This window comes from Oryx dammah, unplaced genomic scaffold, assembly GCF_014754425.2.
Source record: "Oryx dammah isolate SB20612 unplaced genomic scaffold, SCBI_Odam_1.1 HiC_scaffold_3, whole genome shotgun sequence".
Classification (NCBI taxonomy): domain Eukaryota; kingdom Metazoa; phylum Chordata; class Mammalia; order Artiodactyla; family Bovidae; genus Oryx; species Oryx dammah.
The window spans coordinates 6,938,088-6,960,055 of NW_024070187.1; positions in this window are offsets into that span (position 1 = coordinate 6,938,088).

The window sequence follows — 21,968 nt, forward strand, 5'->3', positions numbered from 1 at the left end:
ATTAGCAGAAGGAAAGAAATCATAAAGATCAGAGCAGAAATAAATGAAAAAATGAAAGAAACAATAGTAAATATTAATAAAACGAAAAGCTGGTTCTTTGAGAAGATAAACAAAATTGACAAACCTTTAGCCAGACTCATCAAGAAAAAAAGAGAGAAGAATCAAATCAGCAAAATTAGAAATGTAAAAGGATAGGTTACAGCAGACAATGCAGAAATACAAAGGATTATAAGAAACTATGAGAAATGGACAGATTCTTAGAAAAGTCAATTTTTCCAAGACTTAACCAGGAAGAAATAGAAATTATGAACAACCCAATTAGAAGCACTGAAATTGAAGCTATCATCAAAAATCTCCCAAAAAACAGAAGCCCAGGACCAGATGGCTTCACAGGAGAATTCTATTAAACATTTAGAGAAGAGCTAATACCTATCCTTCTAAAACTCTTTCAAAAAATTGGAGAGGAAGGGATACTTCCAAACTCATTCTATAAGAACACCATCACCCTGATACCAAAGCCAGACAAAGACAACACACAAAAAAGAAAACTACAGGCCAATATCACTAATGAACGTACATTCAAAAATCCTCAACAGAATTTTAGCAAACAGAATTCAGCAACAATTAAAAAGCTCATATACTATGACCAAGTAGGATTTATTCCAGGGATACAATGATTCTTCAATATACACAAATCAATCAATGTGATACACCATATTAACAAACTGAAAGATAAAAACCATATGATAATCTCAATAGATGCAGAAAAAGCCTTTGAAAAAATTCAGCACCAATTTATGATTAAAACTCTTCAAAAAATGAGCATAAAGGGAACCTGCCTCAGCACAGTAAAAGCCATATATGATAAACCTACAGCAAACATTATTCTCAGTGGTGAAAAGCTGAAAGCATTCCCTCTAAGATCAGGAACAAGACAAGGATGTCCACTTTCACCACTATTATTCAATATAGTGGTGGAAGTCCTAGTCACAGAAATCAGAAAAGAAAAAGAAATAAAAGGAATTCAGGTGGGAAAAGAAGAAGTAAAACTCTCACTGTTTGCAGATGACATGATACTCTACATAGAAAACCCTAAAGATAGCATCAGAAAATTACTAGAGCTAGTCAGTGAATATAGCACAGTTGCAGGATACAAAATCAATACACAGAAATCACTTGCATGTCTATATACTAACAATGAAAAATCTGAAAGAGAAATTAAGGAGTCAGTCCCTTGCACCATTGCAACAAAAAGAATAAAATATCTTGGAATAAACTTACCTGGAAGAAGCACAAGCTGGAATCAAGATTGCTGGGAGAAATATCAATAACCTCATATATGCGGATGACACCATCCTTATGGCAGAAAGTGAAGAGGAACTAAAAAGCCTCTTGATGAATGTGAATGAGAAGAGTGAAAAAGTTGGCTTAAAGCTCAACATTCAGAAAATGAAGATCATGGCATCTGGTCTCATCACTGCATGGGAAATAGATGGGGAAACAGTGGAGACAGTGTCAGACTTTATTTTTTGGGCTCCAAAATCACTGCAGATGGTGACTGCAGCCATGAAACTAAAAGACGCTTATTCCTTGGAAAGAAAGTTATGATCAACCTAGATAGCATATTCAAAAGCAGAGACATTACTTTGCCAACAAAGGTCCGTCTAGTCAAGGCTATGGTTTTTCCAGTGGTCATGTATGGATGCGAGAGTTGGACTGTGAAGAAGGCTGAACGCTGAAGAATTGATGCTTTTGAACTGTGGTGTTGGAGAAGACTCTTGAGAGTCCCTTGGACTGCAAGGAGATCCAACCTGTCCATGCTAAAGGAGATCAGTCCTGGGTGACCTTTGGAAGGAATGATGCTAAAGCTGAAACTCCAGTACTTTGGCCACCTCATGCAAAGAGTTGACTCATTGGAAAAGACTGTGATGATGGGAGGGATTGGGGCAGGAGGAGAAGGGGATGACAGAGGATCAGATGGCTGGATGGCATCCCTGACTCGATGGACGTGAGTCTGAGTGAACTCCGGGAGTTGGAAATGGACAAGGAGGCCTGGTGTGCTGTGATTTATGAGGTCGCAAAGAGTCGGACACGACTGAATGACTGAACTGAACTGACTGAAGGAGACAAAAGAACTGTACACAGAAAATTATTAGACACCAATGAAAGAAATCAAAGATGACATAAACAGATGGTGAGATATTCCATGTTCCTGGGTAGGAAGAATCAATATTGTGAAAATGACTATACTACCAAATGCAATCTACAGATTCAATGTGATCCCTATCAAATTACATGGTATTTTTCACAGAAATAGAACAAAAATTTTCACAGTTCATACAGAAACACAAAATACTCCGAATAGCCAAAGCAGTCTTGAGAAAGAAGAATGGAACTGAAGGAATCAACCTTTCTGACTTCAGATGATACTACGAAGCTACAGTCATCAGGACAGTATGGTACTGGCACAAAAACAGAAATATAGACCAATGGAACAAGACAGAAAGCCCAGAAATAAACCCTTGCACCTATGGGTACCTTATTTTTGACAAAGGAGGCAAGAATATACAATGGAGCAAAGACAGCTTCTTCAATAAATGGTACTGGGAAAACTGGACATCTCCATTTAAAGAATGAAATTAGGACACTTCCTAACACCACACACAAAGATAAACTCAAAATGGTTAAAGACCAAAATGTAAGACCAGAAACTATAAAACTCTTACTGGAAAACATAGGTAGAACACTCGATGACATAAATCAAAGCAAGACCCTCTATGACCCACCTCCTAGAGTAATGGAAATAAAAACTAAAGTAAACAAGTGGGACCTGATTAAACTTAAAAGCTTTTGCACACCAAAGGAAACTATAAGCAAGGTGAAAAGACAACCCTCAGGATGGAAGAAAATAATAGCAAATGAAACAACTGACAAAGGATTAATTTCCAAAATATACAAACAGTTCACACATCTCAATGCAGAAAAGCAAGCAACCCAATCCAAAAATGGGAAAAAGACCTAAACAGACATTTCTCCAAAGAAGAGATACAAATGGCTAACAAACACATGGAAAGATGCTCAACATCGCTCATTATTAGAGAAATGCAAATCAAAACTACAATGAGATATCAGCTCACACTAGTCAGAATGACCATCATCAAAATGTCTACAAAGAATAAATGCTAGAGAGGGTGTGAAGAGAGGGAATGCTCTTGCACTGTTGGTGGGAGTGTAAGTTGACACAGTCACTATGGAAGATGGTATGGAGAGTCCTCACAAAACTAGGAATAAAACCACCATATGACCCAGCAATCCCCCTCCTAGACATATACCCTGAGGAAACCAAAATTGAGGAATACACATGTATCCCATTGCTCACTGCAGCACTGTTTACAATAGCTAGAACATGGAAGCAAGCTAGATGTCCATCGACAGATGAATGGACAAAGAAGTAGTGGTACATATACACAATGGAATATTACTCAGCCATAAAAACGAACACGTTTGAGTCAGTTCTGATGAGGTGGATGAACCTAGAGTCTTTTAAACAGAGTGAAGTGAGTCAGAAAGAGAAAGATAAACATCATATTCTACCACATATATGCAGAATCTAGAAAAATAATAATGAATTTATTTGCAGGGCAGCAATGGAAAAACAGACATAGAGAATAGACATATGGACATGGGGAGAGGGGAGAAGAGGGTGAAGTGTATGGAAAGAGTAACATGGAAACTTACATATACAAAATAGATAGCCAACAGGAATTTGCTGTATGGCTCAGGAAACTCAAACAGGGGCTCTGTATCAAACTAGAGGGGTGGGATGAGGCGGGAGATGGGAGGGAGGTTCAAAAGGGAGGGGATATGTGTATACCTATGGCTGATTCATGTTGAGGTTTGACAGGAAATGAAATTCTATAAAGCAGCTATCCTTCAATTCAAAAATAATGTAATTAAAAATAATCACAAACCATAAAAAATCTATAGGCATTAAGTAGCTCATTACAGTAATGATTATAGTGAAAAACTGAGAATAAATTTAATCCTGAAAACATGGGAATAACTAAGTAAAGCAAGGTACAAGCAGTGGATGTAATATTCTGGTGCCACTAGGTAAAAGTTATGAAATTTGTGCAACATGAAGAAGTGTTTGGGATGTCAGACTAAATGGCACAAAGTGAGAAGCAATATTCTGTGTAATCAGAAATATGAACCCAAGTCCATATGTACATATTCTGGAAAGAAAAACTAAAAAACCTTTTAGATATGTAAATTACAGATATTTTTCTTTTAAAATATATGTTGATATTTCAAATGCATGTATTGCATTTTAGTGGATAATTAGCTAATAGTTTATTGATAGTCTTTTGAAGTATTCATGAAAATAGTTCCATCCCAGAGTTCATAGCTTAAGCCCCCAATACTTTATATTTAAACACTATGGATTCATAACACTACTTAAAACATATGCAGCGTTGGATGGTTTCAGTGAATCTGCTGTGAAGATACGTGCAATCTGATGTATCACTTAAGTTTATTAGCTGATAAAATATGTTCTATATATTTAATTTCCTTATATACTTATAACTCGTTATTATGTCAAACATATTTGTATTTGTTTACAAAAAAATTGTATATATACTCACAAAGATAGTTAAATCTTAGTGGATAAACGTAGAGCAAGGTTATATTACTTGATAAAGAAGATATAAATAAGCAAAATAAACTATGAAATTAAATATACACATTTAGAGACATATCTAATCACGTTCTGTTCTTTCTTCAGTGTATAACCGAGGTACTTAGACATTTTGGGAGCTCAGCAATCATCAGGATGGTAAACCCCTCAGCTCAGATCAGGGGTTATAAGCTCAAATCCTACAAGGGCCAGGCTCCGGGTACTAATAAACAAAGCCGTTTGGGTTTCATTTACAGTGTGTGACCCATCCAAGGAGTGCAGCAGTGACCAGGATCTTGCTCATTGCCTTGGAAGAATAGAGGCTGAGGGTTCAAAGGAAGCCAGACAGACACCTAGAGGTTTATGTGAAAACTCTTCTTAGCATTCAAGTGTGTAAAACAGCATGTTGCTACAACCACACCTACTCCACCCGCCCTCCAAGGCAGAGCTGGAGCTTGAATTCTCTTTCTCAGGGACAAGAAAGGGCTGAAGTTATGCCTTTCTTCTTTGTAGTGATCGTGACTTTCTTTTAGTAATTAATACAATGTTGCTTCATCTCTCTTTTTCCTCTCCCAGTATTTGTATTTTCCATGCATGAAACTATTTATCATTTCACATCTTTATATCGTTTTGCTAGTATATTAGATTTTAGCTCCTTTAAGGAAGGAACTATGTTTTGTACACCCTAGTAGCCCTCAGGATTTTTACCATCATACACTCATTAAATACAGATTTGATTTCATTTATTGCTTTTACCTTTTGTTCTTAGTATTCATATATCTTCCTATTTCTCCTTTGGTGTAGTTTAAATATATTTTTAAAAATGCGATGGCATGTAGTATTTTCTTAATGCAAACAGATTACTTGAGTTTCTTTTTTTGGTCAAAGCTTTCAGCTGGTAAACATTTTTATGATTTTGACCAACCCCATCCCAAGATAAATGGCAAGTGAAAAAAAAGGGTTTTGTTTTCTAAGTCCTTCAGCATCTCAGGTGCGTCAGAATTGCTTCCTTTTGTGGTGAGCAGCATTGCTAGCCAACCTTAGCACTTTCTGAATTTCACAGTCTAGTTTGCTTTATATGAAGCAGATAGCAGTGAGCTCTGGGTAAGTGGGAAATGAGCTAGAATCCGATATACAAACAAATCCTCTGGGGCTCAATAGATGTTTCTATGGGGTTGCTCTGCTCTATTGAATTTCTTTTCCTTGGTGTGTAACTTTTATATCATATTAGAACTGAGAATAATACAAAATTTAGGAAAAAATTTAATCTCAAAATATTTAAGTCATTTTCGAAGAAAACTCAGTTGGTCTTCCATGTCTAAAGACAAAGAAGCATGTTCACTGTCTCCTGTTTTACTAAAAAGAGTGGCAAACTTAAACACAGAATGAGAACTCCTGATATCAATGATATTTTTCTTCAGTTCCAGAACTTTCTATGCCCAGAGTTGATTTACATATCTTTCAGGAATTCTGTAAGTCTATGGATAGACTGTCAAATTTCAGATTTGATGTTATCTTTGACTTGACAAAGATATTTCCTGTTTAAATCTGAGAGATTTAAAAGACAGTAGTATCCTTATTAAATGCTTAATTGTGTTTATTTAACTGCACTTATCCATCATGACTATAATTAAAAATATCTTTAATCAACATAAAGTAAAATATCTTATTTTCTCTTGCCACATCCTTTGCCACAAAAGAAATAATTATTTTTCTCTTAATTCTAGTGTAAAAAGCCATTTCTCCATTAAGTTAGAAAAGTGAATCTACTTCTGTATGCTTTACTGATTTTTAAAAATCTAACAACCTCCCTCAATTTCTGCTCCTGCATGTGCAGTCTGCACAGTGGAATTCTTCATCTCCACTTATAGAATTAGCAGGGCTTAAGTTCCAATTTCTGCATCAGAGGGCAGACACACTGAAACCATACTCATAGAAAACTAGTCAGTCTAATCACACTAGGACCACAGCCTTGTCTAACTCAATGAAACTAAGCCACGGCCGTGGGGCAACCCAAGACGGGCGGGTCATGGTGGAGAGGTCTGACAGAATGTGGTCCACTGGAGAAGGGAATGGCAAACCACTTCAGTATTCTTGCCTTGAGAACCCCATGAACAGTATGAAAAGGCAAAATGATAGGATACTGAAAGAGGAACTCCCCAGGTCAGTAGGTGCCCAACACGCTACTGGAAATCAGTGGAGAAATAACTCCAGAAAGAATGAAGGGATGGAGCCAAAGCAAAAACAATACCCAGCTGTGGATTTGACTGGTGATAGAAGCAAGGTCTGATGCTGTACAGAGCAATATTGCATAGGAACCTGGAATGTCAGGTCCATGAATCAAGGCAAATTGGAAGTGGTCAAACAAGAGATGGCAAGAGTGAATGTCGACATTCTAGGAATCAGCGAACTAAGATGGACTGGAATGGGTGAATTTAACTCAGATGACCATTATATCTACTACTGCGGGCAGGAATCCCTCAGAAGAAATGGAGTAGCCATCATGGTCAACAAGAGAGTCCGAAATGCAGTCCTTGGATGCAATCTCAAAAATCACAGAATGATCTCTGTTCATCTCCAAGGCAAACCATTCAATAGCACGGTAATCCAAATCTATGCCCCAACCAGTAACGCTGAAGAAGCTGAAGTTGAACGGTTCTATGAAGACCTACAAGACCTTTTAGAACTAACACCCCCAAAAGATGTCCTTTTCATTATAGGGGACTGAAATGCAAAAGTAGGAAGTCAAGAAACACCTGGAGTAACAGGCAAATTTGGCCTTGGAATGCGGAATGAAGCAGGGCAAAGACTAATAGAGTTTTGCCAAGAAAATGCACTGGTCATAGCAAACACCCTCTTCCAACAACACAAGAGAAGACTCCACACATGGACATCACCAGATGGTCAACACCATAATCAGATTGATTCTATTCTCTGCAGCCAAAGATGGAGAAGCTCTATCCAGTCAAAAAAAAACAAGACCAGGAGCTGACTGTGGCTCAGATCATGAACTCCTTATTGCCAAATTCAAACTTAAATTGAAGAAAGTAGGGAAAACCACTAGACCATTCAGGTATGACCTAAATCAATCCCTTATGATTATACAGTAGAAGTGAGAAATAGATTTAAGGGCCTAGATCTGATAGATAGAGTGCCTGATGAACTATGGAATGAGGTTCGTGACATTGTAGAGGAGACAGGGATCAAGACCATCCCCATTGAAAAGAAATGCAAAAAAGCAAAATGGCTGTCTGGGGAGGCCCTACAAATAGCTGTGAAAAGAAGAGAGGTGAAAAACAAAGGAGAAAAGGAAAGATATAAGCATCTGAATGCAGAGTTCCAAAGAATAGCAAGAAGAGATAAGAAAGCCTTCTTCAGCGATCAGTGCAAAGAAATAGAGGAAAACAACAGAATGGGAAAGACTAGAGATCTCTTCAAGAAAATTAGAGATACCAAGGGAACATTTCATGCAAAGATGGGCTCGATAAAGGACAGAAATGGTATGGACATAACAGAAGCAGAAGATATTAAGAAGAGGTGGCAAGAATACACAGAAGAACTATACAAAAAAGATCTTCATGACCCAGATAATCACGATGGTATGATCACTCATCTAGAGCTAGACATCCTGGAATGTGAAGTCAAGTGGGCCTTAGCATCAATATGAACAAAGCTAGTGGAAGTGATGGAATTCCAGTTGAGCTATTTCAAATCCTGAAAGATGATGCTGTGAAAGTGCTGCACTCAATATGCCAGAAAATTTGGAAAACTCAGCAGTGGCCACAGGACTGGAAAAGGTCAGTTTTCATTCCAATCCTAAAGAAAGGCAATGCCAAAGAATGCTCAAACTACTGCACAAGGAGCTGACTGCCAGTGCACTCATCTCACATGCTAGTAAAGTAATGCTCAAAATTCTCCAAGCCAGGCTTCAGCAATATGTGAACCGTGAACTTCCTGATATTCAAACTGGTTTTAGAAAAGGCAGAGGAACCAGAGATCAAATTCCCAACATCCGCTGGATCATGGAAAAAGCAAGAGAGTTCCAGAAAAACATCTATTTCTGCCTTATAGACTACACCAAAGCCTTTGACTGTGTGGATCACAATGAACTGTGGAAAATTCTGAAAGAGATGGGAATACCAGACCACCTGACCTGCCTCTGAGAAATCTGTATAGAGGTCAGGAAGCAACACTTAGAACTGGACATGGAACAACAGACTGGTTCCAAATAGGAAAAGGAGGACGTCAAGGCTGTATATTGTCACTCTGCTTATTTAACTTATATGCAGAGTACATCATGAGAAACGCTGGACTGGAAGAAACACAAGCTGGAATCAAGATTGCCGGGAGAAATATCAATCACCTCAGATATGCAGATGACACCACCTTTGTGGCAGAAAGTGAAGAGGAACTAAAGAACCTCTTGATGAAAGTGAAAGAGGAGAGTGAAAAGTTAGCTTAAAGCTCAACATTCAGAAAATGAAGACCGTGGCCTCTGGTCCCATCACTTCATGGGAAATAGATGGGGCAACAGTGGAAACAGTGTCAGACTTTATTTTGGGGGGGCTCCAGAATCACTGCAGATGGTGACTGCAGCCATGAAATTAAAAGATGCTTACTCCTTGGAAGAAAAGTTATGACCAACCTAGATAGCATATTCAAAAGCAGAGATATTACTTTGCTGACTGAGGTCCGTCTAGTCAAGGTATGGTTTTTCCAGTGGTCATGTATGGATGTGAGAGTTGGACTGTGAAGAAGGCTGAGTGCCAAAGTATTGATGCCTTTGAGCTGTGGTGTTGGAGAAGACTCTTGAGAGTCCCTTGGACTGCAAGGAGATCCAACCAGTCCCTTCTGAAGGAGATCAGCCCTGGGATTTCTTTGGAAGGAGTGATGCTCAAGCTGAAACTCCAGTACTTTGGCCACCTCTTGCGAAGAGTTGACTCACTGGAAAGACTCTGAAGCTGGGAGGGATGGGGGCAGGAGGAGAAGGGGATGACAGAGGATGAGATGGCTGGATGGCATCACTGACTCAATGGACGTGAGTCTGAGTGAACTCCGGGAGTTGGTGATGGACAGGGAGGCCTGGCGTGCTGTGATTCATGGGGTCGCAAATAGTCGGACACGATTGAGCGACTGAACTGAACTGAAGTTTCAATTGGTGGCCAACACTGAATATTTGGTAATTTTACATGAAATTTATCTTCTGTTTGAAAGTTGGAAAATCCAAAATTATATGGTTCACATTTTCTATCACACTGATCTGATAGAGTTTAACCTTTTTGACAAATCCTGAAATAAATGAACCATATACATAGTCCAGGAATCTAGGGTCCTTTCTGCTAGGCTTGAACTGGGTTAGAGCTGGTAGAATGAATTTTGTCTTGATCCTAAGAACAACTGTTTCTTGAGAACCCTGGCTTTTGTAAGTGGTTGCTGCTGCTGCTGCTGCTGCGGCGTCGCTTCAGTTGTGTCCGACTCTGTGTGACCCCATAGACGGCAGCCCACCAGGCTCTCCCATCCCTGGGATTCTCCAGGCAAGAACACTGCCATGGGTTGCCATTTCCTTCTCCAGTGCCTGAAAGGGAAAAGTGAAAGTGAAGTCACTCAGGCGTGTCCGACTCTTAGTGACAGCATGGACTGCAGCCCACCAGGCCCCTCCGTCCATGGGATTTTCCAGACAAGAGTACCAGAGTGGGTTGCCAGTGCCTTCTCCGTTGTAAGTGGTTACTGTCTTATTAATCTTAATGATATCTTAATAATTTGTCTGGTTCTTTAGTTTCCTTGCTTGTACTTCCATAATACCCTGTATGAGCTACTGAGCTCTACTGTATCCACCTGGAGCTCTGTAATGCCCTGCCGTCCTAAACTCTTTATGGCCTTTTTTAGATCACCCTCCACCCTGCCATCCTTGTCCCAGCACTTTTTCCTCATAATGATTTATTCTGTGGCCATAACTTTATTCTGAAGTTCAGTGGACTTACAGAGGGGATGGAGAAAAAGAAGGGAGGTAACAAGTAAGGGCACAAAGTAGTAGTGTGTGAAGGCAGATTCTCCAAATTCAGAAGGATTGAAAGACCCTGCATTAAAACAAAGGGGAGCTTCTCAGGTGGCTCTGCGGTAAAGAATCCGCCTGCAATACAGGAGATGTGGGTTTGATCCCTTGGTTGGGAAGATTGCCTGGAGGAGGACACGCAACCCACTCCAGTACTCTTGCCTGGAGAATCTCTATGGACAGAGGAGCCTGGCAGGTTACAGTCCATGGGGTCACAAAGAGTCAGACACGACTGAGAGAACTAAGCTTGAGCTTCTCACTAGTGTTGGCATGGCTGGCTCTCTGTGCTTCAGCCACCTCCATAGGCCTCTTTTACTAGCCTAGAGACCAGATGATTCCGCCTAGCTAATCAGCAGAGCAGGTGATGTCTCGAGAACACCTTGTATTCAGCCCAGTGTTTGTCTTGGACAAGGTGCCAGGACTGATGTGCTTCCAAAAGACATTCTTAGTAGCATGTTTCTCCTGGAGGATGGCTTTTACACCAGTGGCATTACTGTGTGTGAAATTACCACTCAGGTATGAAAATATAGAACTTATCATTCTGGAAAATACAGAAAATACAGAAATTATCATTCTGTAAATATAGAAATCTCTGTCACACAGCCCTTTCTCTCTGGTTTTCAGAGACCAAAGATTTTCTGCTATTTTTAGGACTTTGTCTGAGAAGACCTTCGTAAAAGACTGGGGCTCGTTGTCAACAGTACTATCGGATTATGTGACTGAGCTGATCCTGACTGGAATCAGCCTGGCATTTACATGGGGGCAGCTCTAAGAGGCAGCATGTGCAAGTGTCTTGCCCCTTCTCTGGACCTCCACCTGGCTCTTCTTTTGGATACTGAATTCCCTCCTGGCTAGAATCTTACTCCCTGAGGCTGATTCTTAAGCCTTAGCACTGCAGTTTTCTCAGTGAGGAAGGTTGGTCCCCAGGTTCAGACCTCCCCTATTTGCTGTGAACTACTGGGCTGTGTACTTAGCTGGGTTAAAGGACTTAACAAACTTCATGTTCCTAGGTCTTGTGTTCTGGTTTAGAGTTAGAAGAGGTGGAGTGCGTGCAGCCATGGCGTTGACTGTGGAAAAGCGACAATGCTTAGAATGGATGTAGTTATCTTAAGGATTTGGCAGTCGGGAGATAAAAGAGGACTCTCCTTTGTGAGTGGAGAAGGCAATGACACCCCACTCCAGTACTCTTGCCTGGAAAATCCCATGGATGGAGGAGCCTGGTGGGCTGCAGACCACGGAGTCGCTAAGAGTTGGACACGCCTGAGCGCCTTCACTTTCACTTTTCACTTTCATGCATTGGAGAAGGAAATGGCAACCCACTCCAGTGTTCTTGCCTGGAGAATCCCAGGGACGGGGGAGCCTGGTGGGCTGCCATCTATGGGGTCGCACGGAGTCGGACACGACTGATGCAACTTAGCAGTAGCAGCAGCAGCAGCAGCAGCAGCTCCTTTGTGGGCATGAAGGGAAAAGCATCAGTACATAAAACTTCGCTTCACATGATCATTTTGATAGCGAAATCCATGTGAAATGGTGTGCAGACGTGAGTGCTCAGTCATATCTGATTCTTTTGCGACCCTGTGGACTGTAGCCTGCCAGTCTCCTCTGTCCGTGGAATTTTCCAGTCAAGAATACTGGGTGGGCTGCCATTGCCTCCTCCTGCGGGTCTTTCTGACTCAGGGACTGAACTCGCGTCTCCTCTATCTCCTGCACAGGCAGGTGGATTCCTTACCACTGAGCCACCTGGGAGGTCAACTAAATATATAGTTTAGTGTAAACATGGATGATTAACTGTCAAGCCGAATAGAATTTCTTACATTCACTCATGGGGCTTTAAATATTCCATGTTGGCATGTCCTGGACTAAGACCCACTCTTGCTCCCTTGTTTGGAAACCAGTTTTCATTGGTGAGAAATATTCTCCTCGGATAAAATACTGAGTTACGGTGATAAAGAGAAGTAATAACTGAAGTTACGAGAGATTTGATATCCTGACTTTATCTCATCCTTAGTTCTCTTTCCACATAAGAGTTAGAGCTTGCACAGGTTGAATGAAACTAAGTTTAATGGCCAGCGTTGAAGAATCTGCCTAAGTCCTGGCCCCCTACACTGCTTCCCTTAATGGGCGCTTGCCTGCCTGACAGCTTGTGTGGACTTGGATTCTAATCTTTTTCTTAATGCAACTGAGCAATTCTGATCTTTCCAAATACCTTATTCAATAGTGAAAAAGAACCAAGAAAATAGATGCAGCAGAGAAGAAATCTAAATGTTCTTGTTTACAAAGGTATAGCTTGCTCCTTGGAGAGGACGGGCCTCATCAAATTCCACATGAAGTGATAATCACAGCTCTTATTTTCTGAGTGTTTAGCCATCTGCCAGGTACCATACTGGGGTGAGATTTATTTATTTATTCATTAAATCTTTACAAAAACCCTACAGGGTAATGATATTTTCTCCCATTTGCCAATAGGAAACTGAGGTTGAGAGGCAAAGTAACTCTCAATACATTGGCACAGCTTATTAATGGAAAAGCTGGGCTTTTACTCCAGACCTGATTCTAAAGCAGGCATTTTCTCATTTTGCCATAATGAGAAAAATAGTAGCTGAAGCCTTTTCTTTCTTTGCTGCAGGTCTGCAAAGGCAACCAGACTCACAACCTCTTTAACATCTGTTCCCTAGGATGCCAGACTTGCTGTTTTGAAATCTTGAATGAATGATGTTGCACATTTCTGTAAAAGGCTTACCTTTCCAACTGTGTGTGTGAGTGTGTGTAATAAGATGCATCCTTTTTCAATCTTTTGAAGCTTCCAGCCCCACCTATAGGAGACTGATCTTATATGGCCCTGATATCCAATTGCAGTCTTGGCCTTCACATTGTGGTAATGGCATTTACGCTGAAAGTGTTTCCTTACAGGGTCCAGAGTGGGAGAGGGGAAGCCTGAATATCCCATGTTGAGATCTGGGTTGGCTGGAAGGGAGTGTGAGCCCTGTAGGAGGAAGGTCAAGCTGAGTACTGCTGAGTGTTCTCTGTAGGAATAGGTGGGAATATGGGTGTGGGGAAGACAGGAAAAACACATTTCCCCTGGAGAAGATCTTGAGCCTGCCTAGTTTTTAGGACTTGAAAGGATATAGCACAGCAAAAGCAGTGTCTCAGAGCAGTGGGAAGGCATACTTTAATTCCGTGTTCTCTGGGTTTCTCTTGCGTTCAGGTCTGATAGTGCCATGGTCTGAATGTCTGCATTCCCCTCTCCCCCAGATTCATATGTCAAAATCCTAATGCCAGCTGTGATGCTGTGAGGAGGTGGCGCTCCTGAGACTTGCTTGATGATGAGGGTGAAGTCCTCATGATAGTGCTCTTACAAAAGAGACCCCACCAAGACCCCTTACCCTCCTGCCACATGAGAGCACCATGAAGAGGCATTAGCTGGGAACCATGGAACCATGCAGGCACCCTGACCTTGGACTTTTCAGCCTCCACATAACAGAAATTTCTGTTGTCTGTGAGCCACCTGCTCTATGGTGTTTTGTGATCGTAGACCGAACGGATTAAGACAGATAGTTACAAAGAGAAGCAGCTGTGCTGCTCTCCCAGGGGAACACGGAACCGCTGCAACATCAGGCACTGGGAAAGTAAGGAGGAAACCATGCCGTCGGCGCACAGACCAGACTGTGGCTGGAGATGCCCAGACAGCAGGTTTTTTGTTTGACTGTGCCTTTTTTTAAAAAAATGTTTTATTTTATTTATTTATTTTTTTATGTATTTATTTATTTTTTATTTTACTTTACAATTCTGTATTGGTTTTGCCATACATTGACATGAATCCACCACGGGTGTACATGCGTTCCCAAACATGAACCCCCCTCCCACCCCCCTCCCCACAACATCTCTCTGGGTCATCCCCACGTACCAGCCCCAAGCATGCCGTATCCTGCATCGGACATAGACTGGCAATTCGATTCTTACATGATATTATACATGTTTCAATGCCATTCTCCCAAATCATCTCACCCTCTCCCTCTCCCTCTGAGTCCAAAAGTCCGCTATATACATCTGTGTCTTTTTTGCTGTCTCGCATACAGGGTCATCATTGCCATCTTTCTAAATTCCATATATATGTGTTAGTATACTGTATTGGTGGTTTTCTTTCTGGCTTACTTCACTCTGTATAATCGGCTCCAGACTGTGCCTTTTATATGAAGTCTTCTCACGTCCCTGCCTCTCTTCTCAGTGGAGGATATATCCTGGGGTCTTTGAATAGCAGAATCAATGGAAAGAGGGGGAGTATGAATAGAGAGGAACAGCACCACCCTGTGCTGGGGGTTCCTGGGGGTACTGGGCTGATACAACGTTATTGACATGGGCATGTGGTGGACACTGTGATAAGCCACCCAGATTTCCACTTTAGGGCTGGAGGATTTACTTCCCCGGTTGCTAGGAGTGCTATTGGCAGAAAGACCTCAGCTGTCATCTCTCTACAGAATCTGCTTCTGTTGAGAAGTAACTCAGCCGAGGTCACACTCCAATAATGACTGATCTACATGGGATATAAAAAAATGCTGGCCTTCTCTCCTTGACTCAGGCCAACTCTGAAGGATCGTTCCATCTTTACAACTTCTCAGAGAGTTGGTTAAGCCTCCACTCAGCTTCTCCTTTTGTCTAGTTCTGGCTTTTCTTTCCTCCTTTCACAGATATTGAACCTGAGAAATTCCTAATAACTGCCTCACACACTAAACTCTGCCTCAGCATTTTCTTCCTGGGGAAATCTGACATGTGACAGACACGAACAGGGTGTAGAGAAGTGGGGGCTTCTCCAGTCACACCTGCAGGTGGTGAAGTGGTCCATAAGGATTGTTCTAGCAAGGAATAGTTCATTAGCTGCAGAGTTGGAGGGCAGTTCTTCCTAGAATGATTACACCATCAAGTAATATAATGAAAATTTGTATATATGTATGTGTAATATTCTTACAAACACCATGCCCTCATTTGTTTTCCTTCCAGAAACTTCTGAGGATTTTGGAAATATATGGTAGGTTTGCTTTATTTAGAGGCCAGTGGAAGAGACACAAGGCTTTCTCTGTAGAAGACTGATATATGATATATGAAAATTTTCCCAGTTACTCCATTCATACTGATTTTTCTTGTTTCTAAAGATATAATTAGTTTCTTATGTTATAATATCTAATGATATGATAGTGTATCATCATGTTATATTGTATTTCTTTTGTTACTGATGAAATTAAACATTGCTTATCAGGTATTTATTGATATCTCGTTCCTCTTGAGAAGTTAAAGACCCAGACAATGTGCTAGATATCCAACACCTGTTCACTCACATAATAAACATAACACTTGGACTGAGGTTCCTTTCTGTCCATTCATTAGGAGGCTTCTTTACGCCTATTGGTGAGCTGGTGATGCAGAAATAAAAGTTGGTATATATCTTTTTCCTTAACAACTGAAAAACCCTACTCAACTTCATATCACTCAAATGAGTCATGTAAAGATGGACGCTCTCTTAGAAGTGAACTTTACTGTTTAAAAATGTTAAACACTTCAAGAAACTGAGCCACAGAGAATGAGAAGACCCTAGCTGCTAGGACTGGTTGGGACTGGGCTGGTTTCTGAACTCTGATTGCTGGTCCTGTCCTCTCTCTGTTATGTCATTTCTTCTTTACACACACAGATGCCATCCAGGGACTGATTGTAGGGAAGTCTCTAGATTAAAATTAAAATAACCGTCATGAAAAAAAAAGACAGGACTATCAAGAAATAACTTGAAATTTGAGCACACAGAGCTTTAGACCTAAAGGTCATGCTTACTTCACAGCACAAGTGGAAAAAGTCTGTTAGATGGGGAAATATACCTCTTGTTCAGGGTGACACAGATGAAAGATTTAAGTGGACTTTAAAAAATATTGCTTTCCCAAACTCTCAGAAAACTTGTCAAATTCTCTAACTCTAGCAAACTTAGTTTAAAAAAGCAAATATTTTGCATGTTATAAAGATGATAAGTTGACAAATAAATATATAGTATATATTTATCTTTCAGCTGCTTTCTATCTAGCATTGATTTCCAGTCACCACCTTGATTTTCCTGGAAAAGATACAAATTTCTCTTATTCTAACTTTCAATTTTTCCACTGTAGTTCACAGAAAAAAATTACATCGCAACCTACCAAACACATTTGTATTTATATAAAACTAATCAAGTTTCAACAAAAAATATTACTAATGGTAATGCACTCTGATAGTGTATTTGAAAAAATTGCTTGCAGTCCATTGTAACGAGTGTATGGTCCACAAATGAGATATTATTTACAATTTGAAAAATACCCATCTAATTCAGTACTATTTGAGGGTGGTGGAATTGATCTCGGAGGTGGCCAGAATACTGCCAACAGAGATCCTTGGAGGGATGGGTAACCCAGACAGAGCCAGTGAGATGGAAGGAAAATTCTGATAAGACACAAGGATATGAGTTTTATAAATTCAAAAGGACTTCACTACCATCAGGGTTGGAGAAGGAAATGGCAGCCCACTCCAGTATTCTTGCCTGGAGAATTGCATGTACAGAGGAGCCTGGAAGGCTACAGTCCATGGAGTCCCAAAGAGTTGGACAGGACTGAGAGACTAACACACACCATCAAGGTAGGATGTACTATGGCCAGTCACTGTGTGGAGCCGAGGCTGACGCTTTTACTACAGAACCAGAGTGCAGACTTGGAGAGGAACCGATCCTGCATGATAATCTTGGAGTCACTCTATCCAATCACTTTATCAGTCATGTTTCTAGATAGTTCAGTTACATAAGCCAAGAAATTCCTTATATTGTTAGGCAGTCTCACAGGGTGAAATTTAAATTTGTAATTTATAATTTTATTACTTTCCATATGATTATAAACAGACCTTTTTTTTTTTTTTTTTAAAGATCTAAGTTACAGTTGGGAATTGTTCATGAGAGGCAAGATTAAATGATCTGTTTCCGTTCATTGCTTGCCTCAGTGAATTCTGGATCAAAATGAATCTCACTGACATTGACAACTTAAGCTCCTAAGGAGGAACGTATCCTCCAAAGACTCATTCTTGGGAGAAATAAAAACTTTGCTCTGAGTACAGGGGTCATGTCTGTTAGGAATGTAGGTGATGTCACACTGGACATTCACTGCAGACAGGTAAAGAAGATTAGTGTGTGCTTCTAAAGACCAATGGAAGTAATTGAGCGAACAAAGGATATGGTCCTTCAGTTCTAGAAAGTGGAGTGGTCGATGGTGTAGAGGGATGCACGCCAGTGCCATGAAAATATTTCTGAATGGATTACAGATCTGTAGGAAGCGCCCTACCTAGCAAGTGCTCAGTGACCCTGTAAGGCTTGGGACATTAGGAAGTTATAAAAAGAGAAGGATGTGTTGTAGTTTTGTGTGGTGGATAACCTAAATGTTACTTTGTGTTCCGAGTTTGGTGGAACAAAGTTTAGACACATCCTACATTGATTTGACTTCTACCAACACAGAAAATTATAATTGAACTTGCTAATTTTGGTTGTGAAGTGAAAATTACTCTTGAACTCTAAAAGTCATACTGAGAATGAAGATGGTGAGACGTTGGATCCAGTACTTACTAGTTCATAATCTCTGGTTAATTTGGGCCTTTAATAAACCACTCAGATATCTCTGTGTATAAGGATGTATGCTTACCTTCCAGGGCCTTTCTGGGAAAGCAGCACAAGATATGGAAATCAGGCTTGAAGTGAGAAGTCCTGACTTTGCTATTGTCTCTTTGCCTTCTCAGGTGGCTTGGTGGTAAAGAATCCTCCTGCCAATGCACAAGATGTGAGTTTGCTCCCTGGGTTGGGAAGATCCTCCTGAGAAGGAAATGGTAACCCATTCCCATGTTCTTGCCTAGAAAATACCATGGGCATAGGAGCCTGGCAGGCTACAGTCCAAGGGGTCACGAAAGAGTTGGACATGACTGTTTTTGTGACATTTACGGGCTCTTTATATTGTTCTTTGGAAATGAGGATAACACCAGTGCCTGTTAATGCTGATTTCATTGAGATCAATGTGTCCGTTTGATGGGAAATGCAGGTAAAAATGCTTTGAAAACTGTAAGGAACTGTATAAATATAAGAAATTATTTACATTTGTAGGAAGAAACCTAACCCTGCTTTTCACAAATGCCCTGTCAGTATTAAAAAAAGAAGAAAGTTTAACAAATTGTTAATTATAGAAGGCCAGAAATTAAAGGCTATCAGTTTTTGCAAGTTCAATATCCTTGATTCTGATAATGAGTATGTTATGATATTTTTATTTTTAGATAACTTTGTCATTAATCTTGGCAACTAATTACTAAAAGTGTTAGAGAGTAAAGCTCCATAAAGTGTTGGTAAAGTACAGCAGTGCTTTTGTCTATTATTCTGTTCTATTCAGCATACAAGCACGTTGCTTTAATCATCCTGTAATGTTAGAAAGGATTTTAGAGATCCCTAATCCAGTCTTAGCATTTTGCAGATCAAAAAACTAATGTTAGGGTAGTTGAGTGCATTGTTAAAAGATATAGAACTAGTTTTTGAGAGCTGGAACTGATAAATAGGTCTTTTTGTTCCTAATTTATTTTTCTCAATGATTCATGTTGATTCTCAAGGAAAAAACAAAATCCTAGCTAGAGTAGTTTTAATTCTTAGGTTTCCAAAACCTAAATGCATATATTGTTTCTATTGTCAGAGAAATAGCTGAGTTATAGTGTGAAGTATTATGTATACCAGTTGTGAAAAAGCTAGTGATTGCAGGACTGGAGAGAAAAGTCCCATTTGATGACTACTGATCATAAAGTCACTTTAAGTCTCAGAATAAAATAATTAGAAAAATTATGTTATTACTCCTAATATTTTCTTTGCTCCAAAAGTTAGTGGTGATTTCCAAAGGTAGGGACTGATTATTGAAACTAGTGGATTGTTTAGGAGTCCTAAAAGATCAACTGGACACTTATTCCCTCTTATGTTCTGTGTAGTTAGAAACCCATCCCTCACTAGTTTTGGCAGGAATCTGGAGATTTCTTGTTTGGGGAAATTGAACCAAGAGACCATAGGCCAGGGACAGCAAGAAGAGCAGCTGGAGGTGCCATATCAAAAAGAGGAGCTTATTAAAAGCCCACATATTGAGTGGTGTCTGTTAGACTTGTATCTCTTGGCACAGATTGCTGGTAGTTTAAAGTTAGCCAACAGATTATATCTCCTCAGAAAAGATACATGATTACTTACCTCTGTGGATATCTCAGCAAACTGGCTGGGTTCCCCTAAATAAAATGCACCCATGTGTGTAAAACTTTGAATCTGCTGGCTGTTATCCTTTAAATATGAATAAATCAAAGATAATAGCTAAACATTTGAGAGATGCCTCCAACATAAAATACTGAAATCAAAACCAAATCAACAGACAGTGAAACTCAGAGAAAATGCAGAAAGTAAAAGAAAACTTCAAAGGAGATAATATTTACTCATATAAAGTCTTAAAAACTCACAGGGATATTCAGAGCATACCACCTAAAAAATATTTGGCAATCAAAATAAATTCTATTATTAGGAAGATAAAGTCAAAGTAACTTCCCAAAAGGTAACCAAAATATAAAGAGATCTAAAATTGTAGGGATTTAGAAAACAGTGGAGACAGTGTTTTCTAAAACAGAAGACAGTGGAAACAGTGTCAGACTTTATTTTGAGGGGCTCCAAAATCACTGCAGATGGTGATTGCAGTCATGAAATTAAAAGATGCTTACTCCTTGGAAGGAAACTTATGACCAACCTAGACAGGATATTCAAAAGCAGAGACATTACTTTGCCAACAAAGGTCCATCTAGTCAAGGCTATGGTTTCTCCAGTGGTCATGTATGGATGTGAGAGTTGGACTGTGAAGAAAGCTGAGCACTGAAGAATTGATGCTTCTGAACTGTGGTGTTGGAAAAGACTCTTGAGAGTCCCTTGGACTGCAAGGAGATCCAACCAGCCCATCCTAAAGGAGATCAGTCCTAGGTGCTCTTTGGAAGTAATGATGCTAAAGCTGAAACTCCAGTACTTTGGCCACCACATGTGAAGAGTTGACTCATTGGAAAAGACTCTGATGCTGGGAGAGAATGGGAGCAGGAGGAGAAGGGGACGACCGAGGATGAGATGGCTGGATGGCATCACTGACTTGATGGACGTGAGTCTGAGTGAACTCCGGGAGTTGATGGTGGACAGGGAGGCCTGGCGTGCTGCGATTCATGGGGTCACAAACAGTCGGACACAACTGAGCGACTGAACTGACTGAACTGAAAATTGTAGGGAAAAGATAAGAAATTTAGAGAATGAATCCTAAGACATTAAAAAAATATGTATTAAGAGTGACGAAAAAGAAAGCAGAGGAAAAAGAGGGAGAGGAATTTACTTGGAGAAATACTGAAAAGCTGAAAAATATTTATTTTCACATGCAAAACTTTCACCATCCATACAACGCAGTTTGACAGGTTTGTTAACACTTTTCATTAATTTAACAAAACTGCATTGTGTGTCCACTATGTGCCAGGTCCTCTACTAAGTCCAGGGGTAAAGTGGAAGACATTAGTGGGAGCTCGCCCTTATAAATTTTACCCTGCAGTGAGGCAAAGAGACAGAACTAAATCACTCCCCCCAGAACGTAAAACTGTGATTGTGACTCATGACAGGAAGAAGTACACCGTACCAAGAGAGTATCCTTAGGACCTAGTGAGAGAGCCCAGGAAAAGTTCTCGGAGGACACAGTGGTGCAGCTATATGAGGCTTCCCTAAGTACAGAGGCAGGGCCAGCATGGAATGGTGGTCAGCCACCGAGGACGGACACTGCAGTGTCTGCTGAGATAAGGGAGCACGGTGGGTATAAGCGACTGAAAGAAATCAAGCGTGGATGAAGCAGGAAGAGGTGCACGGGGTGAGACAAGGCCAGGGATCAGAGGCCGCTGGGGGAGCTGGCTGAACAGAACTGTGTAGGCTGTGCTAGAGTTTGCCTTTTTCCTATGGGCACACAATTGGCACTCCCTGAATGTTGTAGGCAGGGGTAAAAGTTGTGATATTGTGAAGGTAACTTCACCTGCAAGGTGGAGAATGGATTGGAGGAAGGTTAAAGGGAGATGTTAGGCAGATTTCACAGTTGCCAGGCAAAGGACGAGGGTGGTCTGGACAAGTGTGATAATGATGAGGATGAAGAGAAGAGGAAGTTCCTCAGAAATACTTGG